This window comes from Lepisosteus platostomus, unplaced genomic scaffold (assembly GCF_059453375.1).
Source record: "Lepisosteus platostomus isolate fLepPlt1 unplaced genomic scaffold, fLepPlt1.hap1 Scaffold_48_H1, whole genome shotgun sequence".
Classification (NCBI taxonomy): Eukaryota; Metazoa; Chordata; class Actinopteri; order Semionotiformes; family Lepisosteidae; genus Lepisosteus; species Lepisosteus platostomus.
Window position 1 is genome coordinate 167,540 of NW_028291668.1, and position 19,900 is coordinate 187,439.

General features: G+C 49.5%; 10 non-coding genes and 1 pseudogene across 10 annotated transcripts; 4 read left to right on the plus strand and 7 right to left on the minus strand.

Annotated features, from left to right (window-relative positions):
• Positions 1 to 610: 610 nt before the first annotated feature.
• Positions 611 to 729, plus strand: LOC148633125 (5S ribosomal RNA; annotated as a pseudogene).
• Positions 730 to 1,365: 636 nt separating this feature from the next.
• LOC148633126 (U1 spliceosomal RNA) lies at positions 1,366 to 1,529 on the minus strand. Its single transcript, XR_015934087.1, has one exon. It is a non-coding gene; the product is annotated as a U1 spliceosomal RNA (small nuclear RNA).
• A 1,805-nt stretch (positions 1,530 to 3,334) lies between these two features.
• LOC148633127 (5S ribosomal RNA) lies at positions 3,335 to 3,453 on the plus strand. Its single transcript, XR_015934056.1, has one exon. It is a non-coding gene; the product is annotated as a 5S ribosomal RNA (ribosomal RNA).
• A 636-nt stretch (positions 3,454 to 4,089) lies between these two features.
• On the minus strand, positions 4,090 to 4,259 carry LOC148633128 (U1 spliceosomal RNA). Its single transcript, XR_015934048.1, has one exon. It is a non-coding gene; the product is annotated as a U1 spliceosomal RNA (small nuclear RNA).
• A 5,255-nt stretch (positions 4,260 to 9,514) lies between these two features.
• Positions 9,515 to 9,628, plus strand: LOC148633129 (U5 spliceosomal RNA). Its single transcript, XR_015934083.1, has one exon. It is a non-coding gene; the product is annotated as a U5 spliceosomal RNA (small nuclear RNA).
• A 233-nt stretch (positions 9,629 to 9,861) lies between these two features.
• Positions 9,862 to 10,003, plus strand: LOC148633130 (U4 spliceosomal RNA). Its single transcript, XR_015934051.1, has one exon. It is a non-coding gene; the product is annotated as a U4 spliceosomal RNA (small nuclear RNA).
• A 759-nt stretch (positions 10,004 to 10,762) lies between these two features.
• On the minus strand, positions 10,763 to 10,877 carry LOC148633131 (U5 spliceosomal RNA). The gene has a single exon (XR_015934025.1). It is a non-coding gene; the product is annotated as a U5 spliceosomal RNA (small nuclear RNA).
• Positions 10,878 to 11,267: 390 nt separating this feature from the next.
• On the minus strand, positions 11,268 to 11,384 carry LOC148633132 (U5 spliceosomal RNA). Its single transcript, XR_015934027.1, has one exon. It is a non-coding gene; the product is annotated as a U5 spliceosomal RNA (small nuclear RNA).
• Positions 11,385 to 11,775: 391 nt separating this feature from the next.
• Positions 11,776 to 11,892, minus strand: LOC148633133 (U5 spliceosomal RNA). The gene has a single exon (XR_015934024.1). It is a non-coding gene; the product is annotated as a U5 spliceosomal RNA (small nuclear RNA).
• A 391-nt stretch (positions 11,893 to 12,283) lies between these two features.
• LOC148633134 (U5 spliceosomal RNA) lies at positions 12,284 to 12,400 on the minus strand. The gene has a single exon (XR_015934080.1). It is a non-coding gene; the product is annotated as a U5 spliceosomal RNA (small nuclear RNA).
• A 391-nt stretch (positions 12,401 to 12,791) lies between these two features.
• Positions 12,792 to 12,908, minus strand: LOC148633135 (U5 spliceosomal RNA). Its single transcript, XR_015934090.1, has one exon. It is a non-coding gene; the product is annotated as a U5 spliceosomal RNA (small nuclear RNA).
• Between the last annotated feature and the right edge of the window lie 6,992 nt (positions 12,909 to 19,900).

Consider the following 19,900-nt stretch of genomic DNA (forward strand, 5'->3'; position numbering starts at 1 on the left):
CTCTCAAAAAGAGACGCCGGGGGTGTCCCTCTGGTGTTAGTGCTCCCCTTTACACATCAGTCGGGGTCTCCACCTAATCCCCGTCTCACCTGTAACAATCAATGACGAGGCCCCCCTGTCCGTGAGATTTAGTACTCGCGCAAGAGACCGGGGGCAGAGCGCGAACGCGGTCCCCCGCCCCCCACAAAGTGCGCGCTCCGGGTCCTGCAACACAGCGGAAGGGCAGCGAGAAGGAGCCTCTTGCTCTGACGCCGCAAGGCCACAAGAGGGCGGAGGCGCCGCGCACGCGGCCGACGTGTTGGACCGGTGCGCTTTACGTGCTGAAATAAACACGCGAAAGCCCCGAAATGTTTCCAGAGTGCTGTGCACTGGAGGTTTTTGTCTGGTGAAGACTTGCCTGGTGCTCCTCCGTGCAGATTGTTTGTCCTCCTCCAGTGCGGGACGAGCCAACACAAGGGAGCGCATTCGCCAACATCCAGGCACGCAATGCGATTTGGAAAGCAGCTCCTTTCCAAAGAGTTGCACAAGAACGATCCTTCAGTCCCGCTCGGGGGGCACGGAACCCCCGCCACACACAGCTTCAAGTAGCGAGTCAGTCGCCGGGGCTTTCTCTTACGGCCACACCACCCTGAACACGCCCGATCTCGTCTGATCTTGGAAGCTAAGCAGCGTCGGGCCTGGTTAGTACTTGGATGGGAGACTGCCTGGGAATACCAGGTGCTGTAAGCTTTTGCTCTCCCGGCCAGCAGGGGTCGCCGTTGGTGCCGTAGGCTTTGGGAGGAAAACCTGCAGGATGGAAAGGTGATCTATAGCCTCATCTCTAGAGACGTTTTGTTGCTGTGGCATGTGTGTGACCCATATTCAAAAAAAAAAACCCGTCTGTAAAACGAATATCGAAGCTGCCTCTAAATCTGCAAATGAAGATGAGTCGATAAACCACTCGTTTTTCGTATAACTAGACATATATTCATTTGTTACCGATTTCATTCATTGAGCACGGATACAATAGAGGTACAGCCATTCACTGTTTGACATGTCTGCACTAGTACAGAACCGAGCAATCAGAAAACGGGTGAAACTGTCTTTAGACTCAGCATACAGTACCGAGGCCCCCCATGACCAAATAAAGGCTAACCTCGATAATCACCCTAAAGAACGCAGACTACAGCAAAACGACTGACTTTGAAAAGGGAATGAACGTCCGGAAGGAGTAGTGGAACTAGCTTGAGATGCTTCTCCGGACCCCTAACTAAAAGCCAGCGAGAACCAGCAGCGGCGTCCACTCCTGTCGAACCGGGATCCTTCCGCAGCCACGCAGCTCGTGGTGTCCTAACCCTCCCGTATCTGATTTTGGACCAAGCACATCAGGGGAGAGCGCGAACGCAGTCCCCCACTTCTAGAAATTATGCAGTCGAGATTCCCACATTTGGGGAATTCGCAGGGGTCAACACAGCCGGAGTGCAATGGCCGAGCCTCGCCCTGGGTGAACCTCCTTCTTGATCAAGGTATCTCCCCTGCCAGGTAAGTATGAGTTAAACAGGCCCCTGCAAGCGGCCCGCACCCACAGCACAAATCGCGCAGCCTAGGCCACCTCCTCGCCCCGCACGCCACCGCCTCCTGCTGGGCCCACTCTTTCACACACTCACACGCCACACTAACACTCAAAAGTGTGGGCAAAACGAGAAAACGAGCGCGCCGTTTCCTACACATCTGCAGTCGCCGTTGCGCATTCGCAGCATGTCCCGGGATGCAATTCGGCCTCATTTGCATAACTCCAGACCGGCAGATCGCCACGCAAGCTCGCGACGTGCGCCTGCCACACACCGAACAAACCTTTTCAGCAATTTCCAAAAAACGGGCCTGCTCGCCTGCCCACAAGGCTCCGTCTCTTACCTGTTCTCCAGAGCCTGCTGCCTTCTGTGCTTTTCTCTCGGCACCGCTGCAGTGCACACAACTCCTGCAGCGGGAGGGGGGGAGAAAGTTCCCGCGCTCCGCCGCAGGGAAGGCTCGCTCCGTGCGCACACGTCCTTTCGATGCCAGTCCAACAAGTGCTCCGCATTAGCTGCGTCGGGGCTCCGGCGTGTCGCACCTCACCTCACCTCGCACTGCCCCCTCCTTGAATGTCTGCCGCTGGGCATGCCCCGCTCTCCTCCGCCTTATCTTATCGCGTGTGAGCACCGACAATGGCCACAATGCCGGGGAATGGCACCTGTAAAGTGTTAATTGGGGCACAGGAACAGCCCGTCTCGTCTCGGGGGGGCCGGCTTCAGAGACAATACAGCAAACACAGCGGGGCGGGGGAAGAAGACGACACCACACATGCGGGTACATTCAGCTCCGGCGGGAACGAGACATTTGTCGGTCTTTTCAAGTGCCGAGAGCCGAGCAATCCTTCACTTGTATCGTTTCTCCCCGGTGACTAGATCTGGCCCTGCGACTCTCGACTGGGCTCACCCCCGGGGCAGCCCAGCAGGTGTGAGCCTGGCCGGCACCCGGATGGGAGATTCCACCCCGGAAAAGCTCCGGTTGCTGCTGCTCCTGCAAGAGGTGTGACTGGGACCAGTAGGGAGCGCTCACCCTGCGGGCTGTGTGGCTCTCTTACGCCCCAGCCTCCTGATGGCGACACTGCTGCACAAACAGGCGCCGTCCTTCGGGGGAGGCGTCAAACCGAGGTCCCGACCCTCCTTGGCCATTAGGAAACCCCAGGGCGTCTCTCAAAAAGAGACGCCGGGGGTGTCCCTCTGGTGTTAGTGCTCCCCTTTACCCATCAGTCGGGGTCTCCTCCTAATCCCCGTCTCACCTGTAACAATCAATGACGAGGCCCCCCTGTCCGTGAGATTTAGTACTCGCGCAAGAGACCGGGGGCAGAGCGCGAACGCGGTCCCCCGCCCCCCACAAAGTGCGCGCTCCGGGTTCCCTCTCGGGGCCCTGCAACACAGCGGAAGGGCAGCGAGAAGGAGCCTCTTGCTCTGACGCCGCAAGGCCACAAGAGGGCGGAGGCGCCGCGCGCCCGGCCGACGTGTTGGACCGGTGCGCTTTACGTGCTGAAATAAACACGCGAAAGCCCCGAAATGTTTCCAGAGTGCTGTGCACTGGAGGTTTTTGTCTGGTGAAGACTTGCCTGGTGCTCCTCCGTGCAGATTGTTTGTCCTCCTCCAGTGCGGGACGAGCCAACACAAGGGAGCGCATTCGCCAACATCCAGGCATGCAATGCGATTTGGAAAGCAGCTCCTTTCCAAAGAGTTGCACACGAACGATCCTTCAGTCCCGCTCGGGGGGCACGGAACCCCCGCCACACACAGCTTCAAGTAGCGAGTCAGGCGCCGGGGCTTTCGCTTACGGCCACACCACCCTGAACACGCCCGATCTCGTCTGATCTCGGAAGCTAAGCAGTGTCGGGCCTGGTTAGTACTTGGATGGGAGACTGCCTGGGAATACCAGGTGCTGTAAGCTTTTGCTCTCCCGGCCAGCAGGGGTCGCCGTTGGTGCCGTAGGCTTTGGGAGGAAAACCTGCAGGATGGAAAGGTGATCTATAGCCTCATCTCTAGAGATGTTTTGTTGCTGTGGCATGTGTGTGACCCATATTCAAAAAAAAAAACCCGTCTGTAAAACGAATATCGAAGCTGCCTCTAAATCTGCAAATGAAGATGAGTCGATAAACCACTCGTTTTTCGTATAACTAGACATATATTCATTTGTTACCGATTTCATTCATTGAGCACGGATACAATAGAGGTACAGCCATTCACTGTTTGACATGTCTGCACTGGTACAGAACCGAGCAATCAGAAAACGGGTGAAACTGTCTTTAGACTCAGCATACAGTACCGAGGCCCCCCATGACCAAATAAAGGCTAACCTCGATAATCAGCCTAAAGAACGCAGACTATAGCAAAACGACTGACTTTGAAAAGGGAATGAACGTCCGGAAGGAGTAGTGGAACTAGCTTGAGATGCTTCTCCGGACCCCTAACTAAAAGCCAGCGAGAACCAGCAGCGGCGTCGACTCCTTTCGAACCGGGATCCTTCCGCAGCCACGCAGCTCGTGGTGTCCTAACCCTCCCGTATCTGATTTTGGACCAAGCACATCAGGGGAGAGCGCGAACGCAGTCCCCCACTACCAGAAATTATGCAGTCGAGATTCCCACATTTGGGGAATTCGCAGGGGTCAGCACAGCCGGAGTGCAATGGCCGAGCCTCGCCCTGGGTGAACCGATTTCGATTTTTAAGAACTTTATTTTCTTTTCACAAAAAAATACAGGACATCACAAATCAGAAAGCTTTACATTCATATACATACTTAAAACAGTATATATGATCACATCTCATTACATTTTGACATGGTAACAGTTACATAGCAACAATTTTCTTTTTTTCTGGTGCAAATCACATTCTTTACTTAAACTTGATAATGTTTTTCACAGTTTCTTGAGATATTGACCTATGCTCTCTATTTCCCACAGATTTTCTGCTTCCTCCCTCCCTTCTCTCCACAGATCTCTGAGGTAATAGTTCTCTCGGGTGATGAACAGGGCCAGGCTACCTGCTGCCTTGACTGGGATCTCGATGCCTTTGAACAGCCCCATGTTCCTCACTCTCCACAGGGCAACTTTCCCACTGTTCACCACGGCCCAGATCCTGTCAAACACGTCAGGAGGAAGTTTGACAGGAGAGATGCCGTATATGACGAAAGCAGCGGTCAGGGTAAATTGGGGCGAGAGAGCCAGCAACCAATCTTCAAACTGTGCCCAGAAGGCCTTAGCAAAAAAGCAGGACCACAGGAGATGGGATACAGTCTCCTCCTCGCCGCAGCCCACCCTAACGCAGCGAGGGCTGGGGGTGAGGCCCCTACGGTACAAGAAAGTTCGTACCGGTAAGCACTGGTGGACGACACTCCAGGCTAAATCTCTGTGAATGTTGCACAGAAACTTCTGTTTCCACACCTTCCTTGTTTGGGCTGATGTTAAAATGCCCACATGGGTCTGCCTATTGTTCTGGGGTGCAACGAAATCTTCCAGTTTTTGGACGCTGACATCTCGGAGGGGAATATGGCCAATTGGGTGAGATCTTAGAAAACTTTTAACTGTCCCATAAATTGCAGGGCATGTGTCAGAGAGTGGGACGTCCAGCTTGGGTCTGACACCCCACACTCTGAACACCTCCCTACCTACCCAGAGCCTGGAAAAATAAGTCCAGGTACGCGCTGCAAGTGCTGTTGCAAAGCCTCTCAGCACAGAGGCCAGGAAAATGCACAGCAGCTTCGTAGCAATATCTGGGACAGACTTCCCCCCTGAGGGTAGCGGCCTGTACATTATTTCCCTTCTGAGTCTTTCCTGCTTCCCACCCCATAGAAATTGAAACATCAATCTCCTCATCACCGCCGCAACACGGTGTGGGATTGGGAAGGTAGAAGCCAGAAAATTCAAGACAGGCAAGAGCTCGGCTTTGATGACCAGCACCTTCCCTGTCATGGTGAGGTCTCGGTCCTTCCATTGCATCAGTTTTTTGTTTAAGATTGGCAATTTGTTCTGCCAATTTACTGTTCCCATCTCTTCTCCAAAATACACCCCCAGGACCTTAATTCTCTTCTCTTGCAGCCTGAGATCATGTCCTTCTTTTGGCTCCCTCCAGTTCTGATAAAAAATCTCACTCTTAGATTTGTTAATTTTTGCGGAGGAAGCCAAAGAGAAACGATCACAGCACTGCAGAGCTCTGCTAATTGAGGCATTGTCAGAGAGGAGCAGGGTGACGTCATCCATGTATAGAGATGTCTTTACCTCTCCTCCCCCACTTCCAGGCACTGGTATCCCATTAATGGCCTGATCCTGGCGCAAGGCACAGGCTAAGGGCTCCATAGCCAAAACGCATAACAAGGGGGATAATGGGCAGCCCTGCCTCACCCCTGAACAGACTTCAAAGGGGCGTGATCTATTGCCATTAACCATGACTCTGCTGTTGCTACCTGTGTACAGCAGGTTAATCCACTTTCTCATGATGGGGCCAAACTTCATGTGCTCAAGTCCCGATGTTAAGTACTGCCGGTTTAGGCGGTCAAAGGCCTTTTCTAGGTCTACACCTAAAATGCAAAGAGGGAGGGAGCGATCCTCAGAGTACAGACAGACATCCCTCAACAAGGCCAGGTTGTCGCTCATCAGGCGTCCTGCTATCCCACAAGTCTGTTCTTTCCCTACCAGTGAGGCCACTACATTTTGTAGGTGCAGGAAAAGGGCTTTGGACAGGATCTTAGTGTCCACGCCTAACAGGCTGAGGGGTCTCCAGTTCTTTATGTCATTTTTTGCTCCTTTCTTAAACAAGAGAGAGATAGTGCCTTCTCTTAAGGAGTCAGGCAGCAATTCTGTCTTATATCTTTCCTCGAATAGGACCAGTAGCGGATCCTGAAGCAGATCCCAAAAGGTGCAATAAAATTATTTAGGGAGCCCGTCAGCACCTGGAGTTTTCCCCTTCTGTAAGCTCTCCATAGCCTGTCTCAGCTCTTCTACTGTCAAATCCCTCTCAAGTACTTCCCTATCTTCTTCACTCAAAACGTTTTCTAGCTTTGAGGTAAAAAAATGAATTTCTTCATCCTTTACCTCTGTAGAGCTGTACAGTCTTGAGTAGAAGGCCTTGGTGCAGGAGAGGATAGCACTCGGCTCTGTTCTCTCTCGTCCCTCCTCATCAACTACACTTTCCATGACAGACTTGGAGCCTACCACTTTCCTGAAAAAGAAGCGAGTACACTTCTCATTTTCTTCCAAGAACTGCACTCTGCCTCTTAACAGCACTCCTCGACTACTTTCTTCGGCTATGCTCCGGATGTCCTTTTTTAAAAGGGTGATATCCTCGAGCACATCGAAGCCACTGTGCAGCATCGTGTAGAGACGCTGCAGCTGCCTCTGTTTCCTGGCTAGCACTCCTCTCCGTCTGGCAGCAGCCTTCCTTCCCTCAGCCATGAAAAAGGTCTTTGTCCTCATCTTCACCTCCTCCCACCACTCTCCTACTGACCCGTACAGACACTGCAAGGACAGCCACTGTGATAGTTTCTCCTTGTAGCGGGATACTACCCCCTCGTTCTCTAGCAGCTTTGTGTTGAGTTTCCAGAGGCCTGGGCCAAAGACAGTCCCGCCCTGGAGTTCCACTCTACACCCTAAAGCCTGATGATCTGAGAAGAAGACAGGCTGAAGAGTGACCCCAACAACTTTCACTCTCTCTGAGACAAAGCAATAGTCAATTCTGGAGCTGCTATTCCTCCCTGACCATGCATATCCTGCTGTTGTGGGATATATACATCTATATGTGTCTGAGAGTTTAAAGTCTTGAACTAAGTTTTGCAGGGCCAGTGAGCTGGAATCCAATTTTATCGGAGAGCTAGACTGCCTGTCTGTGTGCTCTAAGATACAATTAAAATCCCCTCCCACTATCACGTCTGTGCTACTTAACAATAGGGGAGAGAGTGCCTTGAGTAGCTCCACCCTTCCTCCCACGTCAGTAGGACAATACACATTGATTAGCCGCAGGTTAACGGTCCCCCATTCCACATCCACACACAGCAACCTGCCATCTATGACCCTCTGAATACTTTTCAATTTGAAAGCCCATCCTTTGAAAAGAATGGCCACGCCAGAGGCTCTGTTGTTATTGTCCCCTGACCAAACAGAAGGCCCTTTATCCCACCTATCTTCAAAGCTTTTATACCTCTCTTGATAGGCTAAAGCACACTCCTGCAACATCAACACATCTCCCTCTCTCTGCTGGAGGTAATCAAAGACACACTGACATTTAACTCCGTCATTGATACCTCTGGTGTTAAGAGAAATTATGTTTAGAGCCATATTACATAAGAAAGTGGAACCAGTCTTTACAAAACACATTTCTCTTCGGTCTCACCTGTTACCTTCTTCTTTTTCTTTTTCTTCTTACCAATTTCCTGCCAGCCATCCTCTGAATGAGCCTTCATCAGGGTGGCAGCAGTAAAAGCATTCACGGAGTCCATTTCAAGGAAGGGGGTAGAGGGAGGGGTGGAGGGGTTCCAGCTGTTCCCATCGCCATGCTCTCCTTCCTCCTCGCTCGGGGAGAAAACAGAGTCATTTTTCCTTTTCCTCAAGTCCAGCTCCTGGGAGCACTGAGGGGAAAGGGGTGCAGCCGATGCACCAGTCTCCTCTTCCCCCTCACCCACCAGCTGTTGCAGATCCTCCGTGATGGACTGGATGGAGGAGAGGAGGGCATCTGTAGCACTTGCAGAGTCTGAGAAAAGCAGCTCCGCTGAATCCTGGGTATCGTCGCTGGACCCGCTCCACCGGGGGGCCCCACACTGGCCCTCGTTCTGAGGAGCAGGAGTGGGGGAGGGGTCCTCGCTGTTCTCGGGGGTTTTCAAACCCTCGTGCTTGTCTGGTGCAGTCTGCGGTTGTGGGAGCGTAGTGGATTTCTCTTCCACCGGCCCCGGAGCCACAGCAGGACTGATCCTGGCTGGAGGCTGAGACTCTTTGTCCAACAAGGGTTCTTTGTTTGACTTGTTGTTTGCTTTGGCTTTTCGGGCCGGTTTGGCTGAAACAAGCACTGCCTCATCCTTTCTCATTTTGAGTTTATTGGCGTAGGCGTGAGGGCAGTTCTTAAAAACGTGTCCTTCCGAGCCACATAAATTGCACTTTGGCAGCATTGAACAGTCAGAGGCTAAATGTCCCTGTTTGCCACAGGTCTTGCAGCATTTCACAGTGCAGGAAGATGCCAGGTGTCCCACAGCACCACAGCGCCGACACACCTTTGGTTGTCCCACATAAAAAACATAGCCATTGCAGGCGCCCAGCCGGATTGTAGAGGGCAGGTGCCTTAAGCCTCCATTTACATTGTCCGGTAGTAAGCGAACCTCGAATTTCCTTGCTCCTGTTTTTATACCGTCAACATCTCTAACCTCAGTTCCATGGTGGACGGTGCAGTACTGGTTAAGCCAGGTGTGAATGTCCTCCGTCTTTGCCAGTTCCGAGAACATAACAACATGCACCGTTTTCCTCTCTCTCTGTGTCAGAGGCTGCAAGTTGATCTTCTCAAGTGCAGGAACTTTCCCTCTTTTTGCCTCAAACACATCCACGGATTGTTCAAACAGAGGATAGGTACCAAATACAACCTCAAATGCTTTCTGACCTGGGAGAGCAAAGATGAAATCCAAGTGCCGAGGTTCAAAGCCAAGTTCCTTCTGTAACACTTTTCTGCTGAACTGCATACGATCCATGAACAGGTCATCCAAAAGCTCAAAACGTACAGCATTCTTGCGGGATCCAAAGGTTGCCATCTCAAACTGCAAAACAAACACTGCTTCCACAAAACAAGAAAACAATCCAACTACTCCAACTACAGGCTGATCAAGGTATCTCCCCTGCCAGGTAAGCCGAGAGCCGCAGGCGATGAGCCCGGAGCTGAACGGGCCCCACTGGCTCGTTTGTAAGGCCAGGTGCATTGCCAACCACGACCGGCAGGGCAGAGGCCTTGAAGGCAGCCTGGGCTCCTGCAGCTGTCCAGCCACGCACTCTGGTTTCTCTTCATCTCGTACAAATCTTTTGCCTTTTACTAAAGATTTCCATGAAGAGGAGCATGAATGAGTTCCATACAATTTTTGTGCTTTCCTGCCTTCGGGTGGGGCGCAGCTGGGCTGGTCAAAGAGAGAAAACAAAACCGCTCACAATCACTCTTATTACTGCGACTGTGGCCGTCTGCTCTGCGAGTCCTCGGTCTCCGCCTGTCTGATTGGTGCTCTTTTCTTTGGGGGGCGGGAAGTGTCCGGCCGCAAATATGAAGCGTTACAGCAACGACATGCCATGAGACGATTGATAACGATTTCCATAGGATCCACGCGGTTGCCTGGCAACCGTCAGCTTTGCGCAGTGGCAGTATCGTAGCCTGTGAGGTTTAGCCGATGCGCGATTATTGCTAGTTGAAAACTTTTCCCAATACCCCGCTTCCGCCCGTTTGCAATACAATCGGCGAAAGCAATTCTTGACAGTCTCGTCAGAGACTGAGCAAGGTGTTTAAAGACAGATTTTGTCATGGTAACATCATGGTAGAAAGAAACAAGCTTGTTACGTCTCAACAGAAACACTCTTTAGCTCTTTCAGCGTTATGCAGAGAACAGCGTCTGTCGAGATCACTTTTGAGTCAGCGCGAAACGCCGTGTGCTGTCAGTTTGATTTCATATTGCTCGTAGCGGCGCCCGGCTTTTGTCTGTCAAACGTTAGGTTGCCCTTCTTCATGCTGCATCGTCGGCATGAGTGGAGCTTTTTAAACGTCTGTATTTACTGCGCCTCATAAGAAATCGTTTGTCCCCGTTCAAAACAGATTGTGCGATGTCCTGCAGCGTTCGCAAAGCAAACCTTTGACAGTTTGAAAGAGGAATTTATTCTGCTTCCTGTGCGTGCAGTAGTTACAAAGTTGAACGTCTTTATACGATCTGCCGCAGATCTTACAAACGAGCCAGTGGGGCCCGTTCAGCTCCGGGCTCATCGCCTGCGGCTCACGGCTTGCGAGCGTGCCCAATCCGTGCGATAACTCGGAAAACACCCGGCCACACTGTGCCGGAAACGACGCACTCTGGGAAGCCGCTATGCAAAGCGAGGTCCCAAGATCCCCTGCGGCCGGACACTTCCTGCCCCCCAAAGAAAAGAGCGCCAATCAGACGGCCGGAGATCGAGGACTCGCGGAGCAGACGGCCACAATCACCATTACAAGAGCGATTGCGAACGTGCTTGTTTTCTCTCTTTGACCAGCCCAGCTGCCCGCGACCCGAAAGCAGGAAATCACAAAAATTGCAGGGAACTCATTCGTGCTCCTCTCCAGGGAAATCTTTAGTAAAAGGCGAAAGAGTTGTACGAGATGAAGAGAAACCAGAGTGCATGGCTGCACAGCTGCAGGAGCCCAGGCCGCCTTCAAGGCCTCTGCCCTGCCGGTCGTGGTTGGCAATACACCTGGCCTTACAAACGAGCCAGTGGGGCCCGTTCAGCTCCGGGCTCATCGCCTGCGGCTCACGGTTTGCGAGCGTGCCGAATCCGTGCGATAACTCGGAAAACACCCGGCCACACTGTGCCGGAAACGACGCACTCTGGGAAGCCGCTATGCAGGCAAGGTCCCAAGATCCCCTGCGGCCGGACACTTGCCGCCCACCAAAGAAAAGAGCGCCAATCAGACGGCCGGAGACCAAGGACTCGCGGAGCAGACGGCCACAATCACCATTACAAGAGCGATTGCGAACGTGCTTGTTTTCTCTCTTTGACCAACCCAGCTGCGCCCCACCCGAAAGCAGGGAAGCACAAAAACTGCAGGGAACTCATTCATGCGCCTCTCCATGGAAATTTTTAGTAAAAGGCGAAAGATTTGTACTAGATGAAGAGAAACCAGAGTGCGTGGCTGCACAGCTGCAGGAGCCCAGGCCGCCTTCAAGGCCTCTGCCCTGCCGGTCGTGGTTGGCAATACACCTGGCCTTACAAACGAGCCAGTGGGGCCCGTTCAGCTCCGGGCTCATCGCCTGCGGCTCACGGCTTGCGAGCGTGCCCAATCCGTGCGATAACTCGGAAAACACCCGGCCACACTGTGCCGGAAACGACGCACTCTGGGAAGCCGCTATGCAAAGCGAGGTCCCAAGATCCCCTGCGGCCGGACACTTCCCGCCCCCCAAAGAAAAGAGCGCCAATCAGACGGCCGGAGACCGAGGACTCGCGGAGCAGACGGCCACAATCGCCATAACAAGACCGATTGCGAGCGTTTTTGTTTTCTCTCTTTGACCAGCCCAGCTGCGCCCCACCCGAAAGCAAAGAAGCACAAATATTGCATGGAACTCATTCATGCTTCTCTCCGCGGGAATCTTTAGTAAAAGGCGAAAGATTTGTACGAAATGAAGAGAAACCAGAGTGCGTGGCTGCACAGCTGCAGGAGCCCAGTCCGCCTTCAAAGCCTCTGCGCTGCCGGTCGTGGTTTGCAATGCACCTGGCCTTACAAACGAGCCAGTGGGGCCCGTTCAGCTCCGGGCTCATCGCCTGCGGCTCACGGCTTGCGAGCGTGCCCAATCCGTGCGATAACTCGGAAAACACCCGGCCACACTGTGCCGGAAACGACGCACTCTGGGAAGCCGCTATGCAAAGCGAGGTCCCAAGATCCCCTGCGGCCGGACACTTCCCACCCCCCAAAGAAAAGAGCGCCAATCAGACGGCCGGAGACCGAGGACTCGCGGAGCAGACTGCCACAATCGCCATAACAAGACCGATTGCGAGCGTTTTTGTTTTCTCTCTTTGACCAGCCAGGCTGCGCCCCACCCGAAGGCAGGGAAGCACAAAAATTGCATGGAACTCATTCATGCTCCTCTCCACGGAAATCTTTAGCAAAAGGCGAAAGATTTGTACGAGATGAAGAGAAACCAGAGTGCGTGGCTGCACAGCTGCAGGAGCCCAGGCCGCCTTCAAAGCCTCTGCGCTGCCGGTCATGGTTGGCAATACACCTGGCCTTACAAACGAGCCAGTGGGGCCCGTTCAGCTCCGGGCTCATCGCCTGCGGCTCTCAGCTTGCGGCCGTGCCCAATCTGTGCGATAAGTCGGAAAACACCCAGCCACACTGTGCCGGAAACGACGCACTCTGGGAAGCCGCTATGCAAAGCGAGGTCCCAAGATCCCCTGCGGCCGGACACTTCCCGCCCCCCAAAGAAAAGAGCGCCAATCAGACAGCCGGAGACCGAGGACTCGCGGAGCAGACGGCCACAATTGCCATAACAAGAGTGATTGCGAACGTTTTTGTTTTCTCTCTTTGACCAGCCAGGCTGCGCCCCACCCGAAGGCAGGGAAGCACAAAAATTGCATGGAACTTATTCATGCTCCTCTCCACGGAAATCTTTAATAAAAGGCGAAAGATTTGTACGAGATGAAGAGAAACCAGAGTGCGTGGCTGCACAGCTGCAGGAGCCCAGACCGCCTTCAAAGCCTCTGCGCTGCCGGTCGTGGTTGGCAATGCACCTGGCCTTACAAACTAGCCAGTGGGGCCCGTTCAGCCCCGGGCTCATCGCCTGCGGCTCTCGGCTTGTGGGCGTGCCCAATCCGTGCGATAACTCGGAAAACACCCGGCCACACTGTGTCGGAAACAACGCACTGTAAGGCACCTTGAAGCGTGCACCCCCAACATTCTTCTTTGCACATCTGTGAAAGGTAAACTCTTGAGCAAACTCTGAACCAGCTCTAAGGAAACTAATCCGATTAGACGTTACTTTGACTCATCCTTTAAGGGACCCTTGATAATTGGAGAAATCAATGATTTCGAATGAATTCTGTATGCGTCAAAAGACAGCTATACACAGAAAACATGCAGGACACTGCTCATGATGTTTCCCGAGCCGAAACACAGTGCGTTTTTCCAAGCCATCTGACAAAGCCCGCCCACTGAAAACTGCAGCAGATCGTGTAAAGACGTTCAACTTTGTAACTACTGCACGCACAGGAAGCAGAATAAATTCCTCTTTTCAAACTGTCAAAGGTTTGCTTTGCGAACGCTGCAGGACATCGCAAAATCTCTTTTGAACGGGGACAAACGATTTCTTATGGGGCGCAGTAAGTACAGACGTTTAAAAAGCTCCACTCATGCCGACGATGCAGCATGAAGAAGCGCAACCTAACGTTTGACAGACAAAAGCCGGGCGCCGCTACGAGCAATATGAAATCAAACTGACAGCACACGGCGTTTCGCGCTGACTCAAAAGTGATCTCGACAGACGCTGTTCTCTGCATAACACTGAAAGAGCTAAAGAGCGTTTCTGTTGAGACGTAACCCAGTGGGCAAAAGACGTATAATATACGTCTATTAAACGCATACCTTAGACGTCTAAATGTGGTCTGCAATTCGTCTAGAATGAAATTCTAATATACGTCTATTGTTATACGTCAATTATACGTCTATGATTAGATGTTCATTATACGTAAATGGTTGGAGTTCTATTATACGGATAAATTTAGAGGACTATTATACATATATGGTAGGAGTTCCGGATAACTTTAGAGGACTATTCTACGTATATGGTTGGAGGTCTATTATACGGATAACTTTAGAGGTCTATTATACGTATATGGGTAGAGGTCTATTATACGGATAACTTTAGAGGTCTATTATATGTATATGGTTAGAGGTCTATTATACGGATAACTTTAGAGGTCTATTATACGTATATGGGTAGAGGTCTATTATACATCAAAGTTAGGTTTTACAGGTGTAGAAACTAGTAAATCAACCCAATGATTTGGTTTAGAAATTTATTCTGAAAATACACATTCACACCTGAAAAATATGTATTTCAAATTATACATTGTATACAATCAATCAACAATCAACATATGGGCAATAATCATAAAAAACACAACTAGTCTTAAACTTCAGCTACAAATTCTGGTAATATGGCAATATACAGTATAGTAACGGCAAACACAAACTAATTACATTAACACACTAACTCAAAACCACATTTTGATTCAAATATACATTTTAAAATGTACAACTTCTATATTTCCAAGAAAAAAAATATTACAATGGAAGTTAAGACGATTTTTGTCCACTATTTGCAAACCCTGTGTAATTGTCCTAACAGTTAGAACCAAAAACCTAGTATTTTCAGTGTCCAGATCTCCTGGCCCCCTGCCTTGCATATGCATTCTTCAAGTAACACATTGCGTGCTCCTTTATTTCTTTTTCTGCTGATTTAGGGCGGGACTTCAGCACCGCAGCTAGGAGAAAATTATATAATATTACTTCCCAAATTAATGATGATTAATATCTTCTTTAGTATAATCTAAAAAATGAACGGTTTACTAAGCTCAAAGCTGAAATAAATGTATAAAATTTGGCTTGCATCATAGAAGTTGAGCAATAAAGTCTGTCCTAATTAAAGAGTACCCAAAGTTTGAAAGTACAACATAGAATAAGAATAGAGAAACGGCAAAACGATTTAGTGTCATCTTCCCCATTCACACCATTCCCCATTTCGAATGAATTCTGTATGCGTTAAAAGACAGCTATACACAGAAAACATGCAGGACACTGCTCACGATGTTTGCCGAGCCGAAACACAGTGCGTTTTTCCAAGCCATTTGACAACGCCCGCCCACTGAAAACTGCAGCAGATCGTGTAAAGACGTTCAACTTTGTAACTACTGCACGCACAGGAAGCAGAATAAATTCCTCTTTTCAAACTGTCAAAGGTTTGCTTTGCGAACGCTGCAGGACATCGCACAACCTCTTTTGAACGGGGACAAACGATTTCTTATGGGGCGCAGTAAGTACAGACGTTTAAAAAGCTCCACTATTTTTATGTGCCATTTTTTGCTTATTCACTTACTATTTTAATCAAAATAATATTAAGAAAGATCTGTATGTATTCAGATAGTATTATTATTGTTCATACTTACTCGTCAAAAGAGGATTGCTGAGATATTTGCGGATATACTTCTACGTTTGAAAAACGTGTCCAAAATGGTGACCAACGAATACTAGCAATGCATTGTGGTATATAACCGGAAAATATGCTGGGTTCGATATTTTCTCAACGTATGCGTTTATTAATGTTGTCGATATTATGGTTGAAATTTAACATTGATAATACATCGCGGCTATGTGCCCCCTGCTATGAGCTGATGTGCAATTTTAACGCATGCAGTTAGTAAGGATCGGTCACTGTTGTATGGTATTATATACAGTATAATGACATTATGGAATAGGATGGGGACAGGCCTGGCATCACGGGGGGAGGGAGGAATGTCGCCCCTTCAGTTTTGGGCAAAAAGATGTACCTAACTTACCTAGGAGTATACGGCACTCTGCACAGTGTACGAAGTAATTTTCGCAGTAATTAATTTATTATATTTACTATATTTATTATACACGTGTAAATTAATTACTGCGAAAATAATTTACTTCGTACACTGTGCAGAGTGCCGTATACTCCTAGTTGCGGCACACACGATACATACAGTAAAAAGCCTCAGGCACTGTGTTAGATGTGTTTTCGACGTTATATATGCGTTTATTAATGTCGTCGATTTTACGGTTGCAATTCGACGTTGATTATACGTCGAGGCGACGTATATATACGTATAGCCGTATTTTCGCCGTGAATATACGTATATTCGACGAATCAGTGCCCACTGGGTAAACTCTTCAGCAAACTCTGAACCAGCTCTAAGGAAACTAATCCGATTAGACGTTACTTTGACTCATCTTTTTACGCTAGGGTTAGGGTTAGCATTCCCACGCTACTTAGACACTTTGTTTACGCTCAGTGCTTGATTTTGGGAACTTCAGGACGAGTGGGAATTTTCTCCTATCTGTCAATTCTGTTTTGTTTTGGAGACTCTTGGCTGCCTATGTTGTACAGTGCAGCGTGAAGGAAACATTTTCCAAAACTGTCAGCTCAAAAGTTGTAAGAAAACCTCTCCAGCTGCTTTAACTCTCTTCATTTTTGTCATTTAATGTGACACTCGATGTATAACTGGAGCCTCACATATGCAAATGGTGAGGCTCCAGTTCGACACCCAGTTCAATACCACTTTACAGTAAATGACAAAAGCATGGCAGACTGTGCCGGACCGGCAGATTACTTCCGCTTATTTTTACCACATTAAACAATGGAAATCCAACCACTTGCATTTGTGACACTTGATTTTGGCTGCACCTAAGACACTCTTAAATCTTCAAACACATTTCTCTTCTCCCGCAACACTCTTGTCTGTCGGCGCTATGTGGCAGCGTTGCATGACAACCCATCTCACCACGGAAAGGAACCTAACAGCTTTGGTAAGAGAGGAGAAAAGGACCTGGCCCGTACGCGGCTCAAACCCGCAACCTTGGCGTTACTAGCACCACCATCTAACCAACTGAGCTAACCGACCTCACAACAGTGGTCCTCTCTGTGCTGCAAAAAATCAAGCTCAGGGAATTTATTTTGTCCTTTGAATAGAAAGCCGTGTAATTCAGTGTACGGGCTTTCTCGTGCAGTTTCATAGTTCTTGTAACCCAAATCCTACACTGGCCTGAAGTGCCCCCCCATTTCACAGCATTTTTCAGCTGATTTAAAATGTACCTAAAGGAGAAGCATTATTGAAGACCATCAATTACCAAGAGCTTTTGTCAAAGGTTTTGGTGGTCATTTTTAATGACCACAGAGCACTATGACCTCGGTTTTACATCTCATCCAAAAGACAGCGCCCTTTTTCCAACACAGCTTCTCCGTCACTATATTGGGACATTGGGACCCGTACAGACCTCAGAGTGAGCGCCCATTAACACCACTTCCAGCTGGAAGCTTTGTTTTTCCCTGTAGCTCACCCTCATCCTGGTACTGACCTGGCTCACACCTGCTTAGCTTCAGTGGGTTTTCAGTTGCGAGTTGCAAAAGTTGGGATACAAGTGTAGCGGCAATGCTTGTTAATAAGACAGAATTAAGCGTTGGTATGCTGTCCTAAATGAAGCCCCATCTCACCCCCCATCTCTGTGGTGCAGCCACAGAGAAAGTATTCATGCAGACTGATTTAAGTTGTTTTCTTTTGATAGGGAACAGCTCCCAGACAGGGATGCACTTAGCTAAGCCTGGCTATCATGATCAATGGTCATCCATTGGCGCCTATCTGTCTAGGGAGTGCTGAATGGACATCTGGACTGCATTCTTAAGTGTCAAGAGTAAGTGACTTATATCTCACCTTGACCAACCAATCAGGGACTGGCAGGGCGTGGTAATACCACGTGGGTCTCCAATGCCCGCCAAACTCTCAACCAATCAGCACACATCTGTGTCTTGGTCAAAAAGGGAGCGCAAGCTCAGATCGGGGCTCTCCTTGGCCATTTTCGCGCATCCTCAGAGACAATCACGTGACAACTGCTGTTGTCTGCATAGGGACTTGGACTTTGTTCTAAGCGCGAGGCCAAGCATCCCGTACGTACTCAGAATTCTACTAACGTGAATGCTCCGTTTGATCAACGGCAGCCTACAGTTGGACCCTCGTCAACAACCTGAATAGCTTATTCAGAAGCAGCGCTGGACCGGGAACGAACCAGTTTCTTCCCAGGCAAAAGAGTGACTTGTGAGGACTCGCGGTCACACTCTGTGCATAGAGACTTTCTACTAGCCAGCCGGACTGCTGGTAGATCCCCTCGGAGCAACGACTGCCCTGCGCGCCGCAGTCAGATTCCTCCGCCCGTCCTACTCCGAGCTGCACCTTGACTGGTTGGCTGGTAGCCAGAGGACGCCGACACAACGCCCATTGGACAACCGCTGGAACAGAGGCTGCAACAGAGCTTGTCAGCTGGTTTGGTGTTCGTGCCGGGAAATTCCAAATCCATACACAGTGGATAAGTTAACCCCATGTTCTACATTGCGTCTCGAGAATTCAATTGTACCTCAACACAAGTTGTTATCAATTTAATTCATGAGTAATGTATTTACTTCCGAGTTTAGAGTAACAATGGGTAATAACACTGATTAGCGATTTGGTAACCGAACGATATATATTGACATATATTCTCTGTTGTGTATCTCTTTGTGTTTGCATCTCTTCGAGATTATATATCTTGTATATTGATAACCCTCACAGTAAGGTCTGCCGCTCGTATCCAGGCAGACTAGTATATGTTTGGTGCACAATTTATATTAATAAATGTATCTCGTGTATTGAACCCGTGTGTGTGCGTTGTTAGTTGTTCTGGCGATTGATTTTCTAAAAGCCCCAACGAACAACCTCGTGATTACTGCTACAATTAATAAGTGTCTCAGTAAACCCATCAAACCACTACATTTAATGGCGTCCCTGGGTGGGCGAGTTTAGAATGAAATGAGACTCAATCGCACAGAATAACTGATGTTGCTGTGAGTTCAAGTTCAGCACAGCACCGTGACTTTTATACGCGAATACCGGGTGTGCTGATAACTGCGTAAAGAAATCCCCCTGTTTTCTAGCGTTTAGTGTAACGTGTGCTGATTGGAAATCCATCTGCTCGGGTGTTTAGATTCCATACTGTATTTTGGTAAAAGGAAAAAAAGTAATACTCTTAAAGTTTCTCTGACGTAATGACAATGGCTGCTAAAATGTCTGAAGTGGAGTCGCTTATAAGTACTATTTCTAGCGACGACAATCCTGGTTACTGGAGCGGTATCGAAAAGTTGAACTTTGATGATATTGAGAAGCTGCAAGTAGATTTAGTAGCTAAGGTAGCGAACCAGCTTAACACAGGAGGGTCTGTGAACGCAGTTCAGGTCCTATCTAGTTTCGCCTTAAATCTAGCTAAACAGCTGGAACTGTCTTTGTCCGAGCTGACAAAGTTTCAAACGCTTCAGGGAAAGCTAGAAAGATATAAGGCGGAGCGAGTTGAGTTGTTGGATATAATCAGAGAAAAGAGAGTGAAAAGTGAGGAAAGTGAAGACAGACTCAGGGAAGTTTTAGGTAAATTAGATGACCTGTCTGCTAGAGAAACTGCGGCTGAGGTAGCTAGGAGAGACCTAGAAGCGAGCTTGAAAGAAAAAGAAAAAGAAATTGAGAGTTTAAATGAGCTCAGCCAGGAAAGGCAAAAGGAGTTAGATGCTGCCGTACTGGAAGCAAAACAGGCTAGATCCCACTTACATGCCAGCCCACCTAGCAGCCCGGAGCGCTCACCCAGGAGGTTTCTCCCGGCCAGGGTCTGTGGTCGGATCGGCATGGGGGAGATCGCCGAGTCCTGCGCGAGACGCAAGGGCGATTCAATTCAGGCATAGACCCCCTGCTCCTGATCACGGCCGTCTCCCTGCCCACGGAGAAACTGTAAAAATTAACCTCCACTCCCTGAGGCAGTTAGCCAAAGATGTAGAAAGGTTTGACCCGACAGTGTCAGGGAATAATGTGGAGACCTACATTGATGAGCTGAGATATAC